General features: G+C 41.0%; 1 long non-coding RNA gene across 1 annotated transcript in view; it reads right to left on the bottom strand.

Moving 5' to 3' along the window:
• Positions 1-2,252: 2,252 nt before the first annotated feature.
• The window catches only part of LOC136850653 (uncharacterized), a 76,826-nt gene continuing 67,886 nt past the window's right edge, over positions 2,253-11,192 (bottom strand). Inside the window, exon 3 of the long non-coding RNA XR_010856673.1 lies at positions 2,253-2,420. This is a non-coding gene — a long non-coding RNA (uncharacterized lncRNA). The remainder of the gene's footprint in view (positions 2,421-11,192) is intronic.

Genomic DNA, 11,192 nt, shown 5'->3' with positions numbered 1-11,192 from the left:
ACCCACCGAGAAAATAACACAAGTCTCTATCAACTGCCTTTCATGATCTTGTTATTTTGACATATTTCCGTAAAAACACGCTCATCTCATTTTGTAAATAATATAATGCTTTATAACATATGACTATTTTCAGTCATGGTACTCATTATATCTTTCTTCAAAACTTGGAATTCTTCGTATATGTAGATTAGGCCTAATGCTATTAACATATGTTCACTGAACAGAAAATAAGAATATCAAACACAGGCGTAATCATTAATCTTATATACATTTTCATATTTACTAACGTTTTCCTACCCCTATACAAGCAAATAACGAGCTAAATGTCACGCAAGGCTTCGTCCTTGCTCCTCTGGCGAAGGAGTGGAATATAGAATTTAGGCCAAAGACCAAGCACTGGGACATATGTCATTCAGCACTGAAGGGGAAATTGAGGGTAAAAAGGTTTTAAAAGGTGTAACAGGAGGAAAACCCCGCAGTTGCACTATCAAACAATTGTTGGGAGAGGGTGGACAGTAAGATGGAAGAGATAATATGACTGGAGGTATAGTAAAAGGAAAGAAAGGATTTGCAGCTGGGGGCCAAAGGGATGCTGAAAAATACCTTAAGAAATGCCTACGCCTACAGTGCGCCGCATGAGGTGCAGTGACGGCACTAACCCCCTACGGGGACCTCCTCTGGCGATAACCTCCTGATAGGAAGATCATTCAGTGTTGCCACATTTCCATATCACTGACTTCTACGCTCGCCTAAATTTTATATTCATTCAACAATCGGAAATCTAACGTATATTTAAAAATGTTTGCTTTCCTTTACTGTATAAAGATCGTTTGCCGTAAACATATTTTAACCTGAAGACCTAAATGGTTATCATTACATGGGCCTCTTGACACGCTACAGTATAAACTGATAATAAGACTATCATACATCAAAATATCAAATGCATTTGCAATATCACTTTGCCAAGAACTTTCCTTATCAAGTTAATTACAGCCACTTTTTACATTGAAAACAGTTCTAAGCAGATTTAAATTACCTTAATTAGACGGAAACCTAAAGCTGTCGCTGTTATCGTCTGCATTGTATGTATCAATCAAGGCATCGCTCGATCGACTTTTGCCGATTCATAAATTGGCGCGTAAACAGTCATTCTTTGATGGTTCTTTATTCAGTTGTTATTATATGAACATATATATAATTATGCAAATGACCGAGAATATAAATCAATGAATCACATGATGTAAGAAAGTAATATATTTGACCACAATAATCCCCTAAAAAGGGTGTGGAAATTTTTCCACAATTTGTGTAGATCGTAAAATGTTTTATTTTTAAAATGCTCGAAATTGTCAGCGTGAGATTCAAAGGACCCAACTGACAAAAGCGTGAAAATTTTCCCCCCCTCGAAGAACCTAGTTTACAGTTCGATATTAATTTCATGAAATGTCCATTTTTTTCCTCTCAATTTTCTTAGTCCTTTGCAAATGTAACATTGCAAACTACGGGGTGCTTTTTGGATAAACGCTGAAGCTATGAACAATTGTACTCCCCAAAGTAAATTCTTACAAATTGTTTCAAGAACCTTTAACACAACGCAACTTGGAAAATGAGTCCCATGCATATTACCTTTTCCCAATCAATCAAAATTTAGATGTTACCTGATGAGCAAAACGAATTTTCGAAGAAGTTATCTCATTGGAGGAAAAGAATGCTTTAGGTACTACACAGATCTGCTGAACACTATACTTTCTCATTCCTCCTTCTCTCGGACAACAGGTTAGCTTATCTTACCTTATCCTACATTATCATAACTTATCCCACATTAACCTACCTCTGCTCCAGAGAAATTTTCACCAGTTCTTCTGCGTATTATGTACTGACTTGTCCTAACTATCTCGGAGTTTTCATTCTATAATATATATGAAGGCCTGTGAGATAAGACTCGAGGTGCTTATGACACTATTCATTCTCCTTCTGGGTAGCGCGAATACCCAAACAGTAACAGTGCTAGCGTACATAAAACAATAGACACTCAGCAAGTGTACAATTATATGACACTAACTAGAGGAAATATCAATTACTATGCTCCCATAAACAGACCAACATACTAATTTGGCCCGTTAACCTAACGTGCAAAGATATTTCAGAAAAGAGTTTGCGTTCTGAGAGGAACCGATATAAATTCATTAACGGGCCTCAACACCTGCAGGCACCAGACCTCATTAAGACAAATTTATGAAGACCTACCTTTATTCCACCAAAGAACGGCATGAAGTCCTTTCCATAATCAAAAGATAACGCGATAAAAGTCACGCCACTGCAGTCAACCTACTTATTTCTCTCTAAGTCGAATCTTCAGAAGCCCTCAGCCAAAGCAACTGGTCTCGTCAACAAAGAAGGAAAAGAAAACTCTCAACTGGCTGAAAAATAAACAAGGAGGACTTGAAAATACATTTCCAGCAGCCTTTACGTCAGTATAAAAACACTGCAACAGGTGAAAAGGCAACAGTAATTCTTACCTTTGAAATTGCTATAATATTCTGCTACTGATAAGGAAGCTGTGCAAAAGGCTAAATAAAAAAGAAGTGAATTGTTGTTTCATCTTCATCAACGATTTTCAAAAAGTAAATATAATAAAGCTCTCTTTGAAGATAAATTTTTTTCTGTTTAAAACTTAATTCCCATTGTTCCATTTCACTGTTCCTCTGGTGCACCTAAGCAGTGAATTATGTACTTGATGATTAATCGTGTGTGGTGGGTTACAATTGAGTGGAAGAGTGCTGATCTGAGCAAAAACATCTTCGGGAATAGATGGTAACTCAAATCTGTGAAAGGATGCCAGATGGACAAGGAATGAAGGCTCATATATGAATAAGAGAAGGTGTTATTATTATTGTTATCAGAATAAGTAAAAAGAAATTCATAGGGCTCGCTTTAGTAATCTGTTCTTAAATGAACAGTGAAAATTGGGTAAGGTAAATTTAGAGAAATTTGACGCCAGGTGGATGGAGACCGAAGTGAGCGGAGGAAAAACAAAAGTCAGAAAGGGGAAGCGAAGAACCATCAGAATCATACACAAAATATCACATAAGGCACACAGGAAGCAGTACCCACTGCGTGGAATTTAATACTTTATGTGAGGAGTCCCTTTAACTGACGAAAGAGAAGTTTAAGCACCTAGTTTCACTGAAGCTGATTTTGCTGCCTGTGAAACGTGTTTCTTCGGTGTCTAGGAGTAAAATTTCAGTTACAGATTTCCTACAAGAGAAAATAAAAGGAATCAGATTCAAACTCTGTCATGAAGTGTTCATTCCAGGATATCTCGAGTGGGTTGAGATAGCCAAGCATTTATCAAGAATCTTAGCGGTGGGAAGAGAGGGTAAAATTAAGAGGAATGGGGGCAACAAGACCCTATGATTCAAAGTATGTGTAATAAAATATTTGGTTACACTCCTTTATGGTAGAGTGAATATTGTTCCATTCAAATCAAGTACAAAATATAAAATAGTAAAACAGTAACACATAAGATCTTTTACTATACTGAGTGCTCTGACTTCAGTTTTTTGGAAGCTGTATAATGCAACCTCTGTTGTGAACTGCACTTGAGTAAATGGGGATTCCTTATAAATATTAAATGGTGGAAATTAATCACAGATATATATATATATATATATATATATATATATATATATATATATATTTATGGTGGAAATTAATCACAGATATATATACTTAAATATAAAGATAAAGACTACAACCTGCTAACTTTGGTCTAATAAATCAGATCAAAGGTACTTCGACAGCCATACACAATTATGTTGATGGTATGTATTGATAGTAATGAAAATGTCACAAAGTCATTTAAGCTGTTCTCACTTTACTTTTGGAGGTCTAGAATTGTAGCACCGGTAATGATTTACCTCTGCAACACCACAGCTTTCTAGAGTTGTACATAACTAGGGACCCACCTATTATTACAATTTTCCCCCTACTTGTTAGTACGTTAGTAGCAGTATCGAATTTTCTATGATAAAAGTACAGCAGTGGTGATGAAAAGGCATAACAGTTGTCAAAGCAATGTTACTGAATGCTCGTACAGAGGAAGGGTAATACTAATAACAACAGAAGTAGGAGTGGGAATGTAGAGGTAGCAGTAATGATAACAGTAACATCACCAACGATATCTCAAGATAAACAGTTACACAGGTGGTATATCTTTTAAAGTTAATCAAATTGAAAAACTATATTAGTAATGAAACATCCTGAAGCAATTAAGCCTTTACGCTGTTATATATTAACTATTTTCTTATGAAAATTTGTAGGCCTGCAAATGTATCATTTTTTGAAGCATGAAAAGATCGATTTTGCACAATTCATACATTGTGAGGTCAAAGAAGACAGAACTGGGTACTGATTGATTTATTACATGGGCATAAGGTATACATAGCAGCGTGCAGACAGAAACGTGGTGCCCGACCCCAGGTCTCCGTGACCCGCACGCTGAGTGAGAGCAATTTGTGTTTGTTAACAGTCAATCAAATATCAATAACAAGAGACATAATGTACATACAGCGATAAAATATATATTGGCGAAAAGGCCAGGAAATTCTACATACAAAATACTGTATACATGAGATTCTTGCTGCGTTGATAGATGCGATACATAATCGTAATTAATGGGTAAAGAAGACGTCTTTGCAAGTACTCACCCCACCCCACCCCACAAGACAATTATCATGAAATAATGATTGGAAGATATGTTGAATGTTAATCATGGTATCTTCTTAGGAGCAGGAGCCGACCCGAAGTTCTTGATATCTGCGGTTGTGGGGCGGTTTCAACTGCTGACTCGTCCGGCGGTTTTGCCGGGATGATGACGTCCTTAGTGCGGTCCTTGGGACGACCTTGACCTCGTTTCAGGATGCCGATCACTTCATCCGAGGTCTCGTTTTGTGGAGGAATTCTGGGACGTCTGCTGGTTTCCTCCCGGGTTCCGCTGTCCAATAGGAAATCTGGCTTTAACCTGTCGATAGATATCCAGTCTTCCTGCCCATGGATGTTGATGAGGTAGGCCTTGGATGTTCTACTGACCACTTGGTATGGTCCTCTGTATGGTCTGGTCAAGGTTGGGCGGTGGGCGTCGTTCTTCATGAAGATGTGTGTACAGGTTTTCAGGCCTTCTGGGCTGAAGTTATGGGTCCTGTCCGCAAAAGTCTTCCAGCAGGGCGCGAACTACTTTGCAATTTCTCTTAGTCCGGCTCTGTGGGGAAGAATTCTCCAGGTACAGCCAATGCTATGCAGTAGACTTTTTCTGTGGGAGATTCCTCACCATTCACCCTTGGTGCGGTGCGGAGACCCAGCAGGACCCAGGGCAGCTGCGCCTTCCAATTCTCGTCAATACAACATGCCATCAGAGCTGCTTTCAATGGACGGTGGGTCCTTTCCACCATACCATTGGCTGCAGGGTTGTATGCCGTCGCACTGTGGAGTGTTGTCCCAATAGGTGTGCCAGGAAGACCCAGAGTTCCGACAAGAATGCCAGGCCCCTGTCTGTAGTTATATCATCTGGCACACAGAAACAGCTTACCCAACTTGATAGTAGGGTTTCCGCGCAGGCGCTTTTTGATCCTTCTACCATTGGGGTTGCTTCCAGCCACCTTGTGGATAAGTCTATGTCTGTCAGGAGGTATCTGGCATCCCCTGATTGGGGCAGAGGTCCTACAACATCTACCCGGACGTGCCTGAAATGCCATCATGGTTGAGGGAAGTCTCTGATGCCTGATTCTGTGTGCCAGGTGATCTTACTTGTCTGGCATGGTATGCAGTTCTTTGCCTATTCTCATGCATCCTTCCTGATCCCGTGCCACACGAATTTCTCCGTCATCAGGTGCGTTGTTGTTCATCCTGATGGATGGGACAGCCCATGGATGATGTCGAATGCCTGCTTTCTTCGTGACGCGGGTCTCATGGGGTGTGGGTGGCCAGTGCTGGTGTTGCAGAGAAGAGTGTTGATCCAGATTCACCTATTGGCACGTCTTCCCACTTCATTGAGGTAAGTGCTGTGTGATAGGCTGACATTTCTGGGTCTGCAGCCTGTTCCTTCACCAGGTCTTCGTAGTCTATGCCCAGGTGAACTGAATTTATTTCAATCCTTGATAGGGTGTCAGCTACCGGGTTCTTCTTGCCGGGGACGTAACTGATGGTGCATCCAAATTCGGAGATAGCAGCCAGGTGCCACTGCTGTCTGGCTGACCATGTGGCTCCTGCCTTCGTGAATGCATGTACCAACAGCTTGTGGTCTCTCAAGATGGTGAATGGGCTGCCATCCAAGAGGTATTTGAAGTGCCGCACAGCTTAGTAGATTGCCAGCAGTTCCCTGTCGAATGCACTGTAGCGGGTCTCCGGCAGCTTTAACTTGCGGCTAAAAAACGAAGGTGGGCGGGGAGAACTGTCTACTATCTGCTCCAGCACGGCTCCACAAGCAACATTGCTGGTGTCGGTGGTAAGTCTCAGGGGGGCAGTGGGGTCTTGATATGTTAAGGTGGTGGCTTTGGCGATGGCTGCTTTCATCTGTTCGAACATCTTTTGCTGTGGGATTTCCCAAGTCAGTGCTTTTGGCTTCCCCTTCAGCACTCCAGTTAGGGGATCATGATGCGGGCGATGTCCGGCAAGAATCATCGGTAGTAGCTGACCATGCCAAGGAACTCCTGCAGGGACTTGATCGTTTTTTTGGTGTTGGAAAATCCTTCACTGCGTCCACCTTGGAGGCCATGGGCAGACACCTGTCAGAGAGACCTCATGTCCCAGGAAGTCTACCTTCTCCACTCTGCAGGTAAATTTGTCGAATCTAACAACCAATCTGTTCTCCTGAAGGTGTTTCAGCACAGCCTGGACATGACCCAGGTGCTCCTCCAGGGACCTGGAGAAGATCAGGATGTAGTCCACGTAGCAGATGCAGAAAGGTAGGTCCCCCAAGATGCTGTCCATCAGTGTTGGAATGTGGGCCCAGTGTTCCTGAGGCCGAAGGTGGAGTAGGAGAAGGGATATGTCCCGAACGGCATGAAGATGGCTTTCTTCAGAACGTCGTCAGGATGTACTGGCACCTGTAAATAGGACTTGCAAATCCATTTTTGTGAATATCTTAGCCCCGTGCAGGACTCCTGTTAGGGCCTGCCAGTTTGGCAGGGGATAGTGGTCCAGTATTGTCACTAGGTTCAACCGACGATAGTCCCCACAGGGCCTCCAGGAACCGTCTGGTTTCTTCACCATGTGGAGGGGGGACGTCCATGGACTCGATGCCTTTTTGCAGATACCCGTTCTTTTCATCTTGGTGAATGCTCATTTAGCATCCTGGAGTTTCTTGGGCAGCAGGCGGTGGAACTTGGCATGTGTTGGTAGGCCTGTGGTGGTGATGTGGTGATGGATGCCATGCTTGGCCTGGGTACCTGACACCTGACGTAGTTCTGGCTGCATTTATTCAAAGGGAGATTTGGAAGAAATGGAGCATGCAGGCAGGCATTCTCGGTGCTGCAGAGAGCAGTCGGGAGTGGCAGGTTCGGTATCCAGCAGGTTTTCAGCCAACATCTACCAGCAGTCATTGTTGTGCAAGGAAATCAGCGTCTAGTAAGGGAAACTTGACATCGATGACGAAGGGCCATTCATATTTATGGCCCAGGATGGATATTCTGTGGGTCCGAGTTCCATAGCAGCGGATGGGGCTCCCATTTGCTACTGCATAGCCCCCGTGTCTATCAGCATCCATCATCCCGATATGGCGCCGTGGATGAAGAATCCTACTGGCAGGGATTCTCTAAGGTTTGCAGCCACTGCTGCTATAGGTGGCATCTTTCCTAGTTTTTTGTGAAAGAACAGGGGCTCTGCAATTCTTGGCATTCTTTCTGAACCTCCGATGGAAGTAACACCAGGCTGGATTTGTCCTTGTCTTCTGCTGCTGCAGCGGTGCCTTCTTCCTGCATACCGCGTTCATGTCCTTTTCTTCAGCTTCTTCTGCTACCATGCAGGCTGCAGGCTGCAGGTGTTGCAGCGTGCTTAGAGGCCTTGGTGGCCTCATGGAGTTTGTGTGCGATGCTCACCAATTCGTCCATTGAGAGCGCATCTGCTTCCATGATTTGTGCCCTCACCTCCTGCGGAAGGCGCTGCAGAAGTATTTCCCGCAACAAGCTGCTCTCCCTCCTCCATCCATCTGAGTCAAAGCCCGGCAGCATCAGGAGACCTTGTCGTTTGTCCCTGGGTGATGTTTCCCCCAGGGGCTGGTTCATCAGGTCAAGGACGCATTGGTCTCTCTCTGGGGCGGGCATGGAGTACATGTCAATGAGTTTCTTTCGTAGGTCTTCGTACTTGACTTTGCCCAGATGCGAGTCCAACCATGGGATGATTTTGTTGAAGACCTCCTCCGGCAGCGTTGCCATAGTGATGTCCGCTTTGGTTTCCTCATCCGTGATTTTAACTGCACGGAAATGGACGTATGCCTGCAGGAACCAGGATGTGGTATTTTGCCACAAGAATGGTGAGCAGTTTCAATGCCAGGGTTATTGCTGCCTTTGAAGGCCAGAGGGGGATGTAGAGGATTGAACGACTTTCTACCTCAATGTCTGACATTTTGACTCACACCAAAACGCAAAATAAGCGCCGTATTTAGTCCTTTAATGGTGTTTGGGGCTGGTCAGAAGTCAAAACTATATGCCATGTGGTTCTGGTAATGACTTCTGAATACGGTCAACATGAATCGTAAATGGCAGGGCCAAACCGTTCAAGAACACCAGAGCGTACGTGAATAAGGTACACAGTAATTCGTCCAATAGTGGCGTGGGTGTTCTCCGAAAAAGGACCTTTCAGAGGTCTAGACTCTGTTGCCATATGGTTCCGCTAAAGGCTCTCTGAAGGTAAAGCGGCCGTAGTGACTCTGTTAATGGCGAAGCCAAAACCGCTGTGTTTACCGTCGCTCCTCAGGTCACCAGTTGTGAGGTCAAAGAAGACAGAACTGGTTACTGATTGATTTAGTACCTGGGCATAAGGTATACATAGCAGCGTGCAGACGGCAACGTGGTGCCCGACCCCAGGTCTCCATGACCCGCACGCTGAGTGAGAGCAATTTGTGTTTGTTAACAGTCAATCAAATAACAATAACAAGAGACATAATGTACATAGAGTGATAAAATATAAATTGGCGAAAAGGCCAGAAAATTCTACATACAAATATATACATGAGATTCCTCCTGTGTGTTAGATGCGATACATGATCGTAATTAATGGGTAAAGAAGATGTCTTTACAACATAACCAAATAAGCAGCTACTCTAAACTTCCTCCACTAATATGGATACTATACAGTTTCTCTCTCTCTCTCTCTCTCTCTCTCTCTCTCTCTCTCTCTCTCTCTCTCTCTCTCTCTCGATTTAAAGCTGTGCCTGAGAGAAAATTATTCTTGGCTTCAATAACTGTAATCACTGATGACATTTGTGGAAGGAGTATAAAGTAATAATGTTCGTAGCGCCGAATATCGTATGGAGTGATAAAAATATTTTTAGTTTCCAAACTTTTTAAACAGTCTAGTTGCAGATAAAATGTCTTTATAGTTACATAGATAGTTTTGTGGAATTATTTCATGGTAGTGTCAAAAATTCACAAAACCTAAGTACAGAACCACTTACGAAAAAAGGCATTTTTCTATAGCGGCCTTTTAAAGACTAGTTTTCTTTTATGTCAATCTAGTAATTATAGATAGTGAGATATCTCCTTGAAGTTCAAGCATGACTAGTAGGCTATATATGTTACCTATTGTGCTTGATTGAGCAATTATGTGCAAAAGCTGAAAGTAAATAAATGTATCATGTATAAGAGTTGTATGTAACTTAACACAGTGGTGTATACCTATACGTAAATAAGTAAAAGTCACTGTACTTGCCATTATCGGTATGAACTCTAGTTATTTTTTCGATTTTCAAAGCAAGAGAGGTTATTTCTTTTCATTTAATCATTACGAAATTTTCTGAATAGTTTCCTACGGTGAAGAACATTCATACAAAAACTGAGAGTTTGAAGAAACTGGAAAATTCTATTTAAAAAATCAAAACAACCCATTTTTTCCCGTTTCTTTAAAACTCTTGTTTTTTTGTGTGAAAGTTCTTCATTTTTCAAGGCAGTCGAAACGGCCTTCGTCTGCCAGGAGGATTTTAATCTGATTTTTTACAATCATTGAATTTCGAAATATCACATTTAGCTCCTTTTCTTGAGCAGTAGTGGGTTTCATCTAGCGTTTGAAAACAAATCAGCCAAAGGTAAAATGAAAGACCTTAAATAAAGACTATGTAATTTGTACAGATGTCGCCACGGTCGTCTTATTGCTGTAGTCTCAGTCACAACACGACAACCCTCTGCCAACTTACAGGAGCCCTGTGGTGTAAGTCTATTCAAGTTTCTGAGAAGTCTGTAAGAGCAGTACAAGACAACTTTTTGATATATGATAATTCAGAGCTAAAACTTTTAATCTAACCCAGCAATAAATCTAAGACATACCAAAGATTCTATATTAAAATTCGAAAAGTTGTATTTTTATACTTTTTATGAATTTCATCTCATCGTCGTATTTTCATTTTATGCTTCTACCCCTTCTCCGAATTCGTCTGCCCCGTGTCCCGTCTGCTGGGCATTCTCAAAAAAGGGCTATTGCCTTGTGCACTAAAAAATCAATAATATGCCTCGTGTTTTTATTATCGAAAGAAATTTATATAGAATATATTTAATACTAGTTTTCAGCAAATATTCTTGTTTTTATTGAAAAAATAAAATGATTTTTAGGGCTTTCTGCTCTAAGTCACAGTAACTCGAACAAAGCAGAGGACGAATTTACTGGAGAGATGAACACGAAAATTTAAGTTAATTAAAAAAAATTTTTTGTTCTCAATATATATTTATTATATAAATTTACAGAAAAATTTTATTTAACTGAAAATTTAATTTAATGTTTCAATATATAATGTATATATCGTATATATTATATATATATATATATATATATATATATATATATATATATATATATATATATATATATATATATATATATATTTAAAGAAAACTAATTCAATTTAAAGTTAATTTACATTTAATTTATTAATACTGATGACATAAATTCATATAAATAGTATTAGTAAATGAGATCGAAAGCAGAAG

The sequence above is a fragment of the Macrobrachium rosenbergii genome, chromosome 22 (assembly GCF_040412425.1).
Source record: "Macrobrachium rosenbergii isolate ZJJX-2024 chromosome 22, ASM4041242v1, whole genome shotgun sequence".
Lineage (NCBI taxonomy): Eukaryota > Metazoa > Arthropoda > Malacostraca > Decapoda > Palaemonidae > Macrobrachium > Macrobrachium rosenbergii.
Note: the sequence above shows the minus strand (reverse complement) of the source record. Positions and strands in the feature narration are given on the sequence as shown.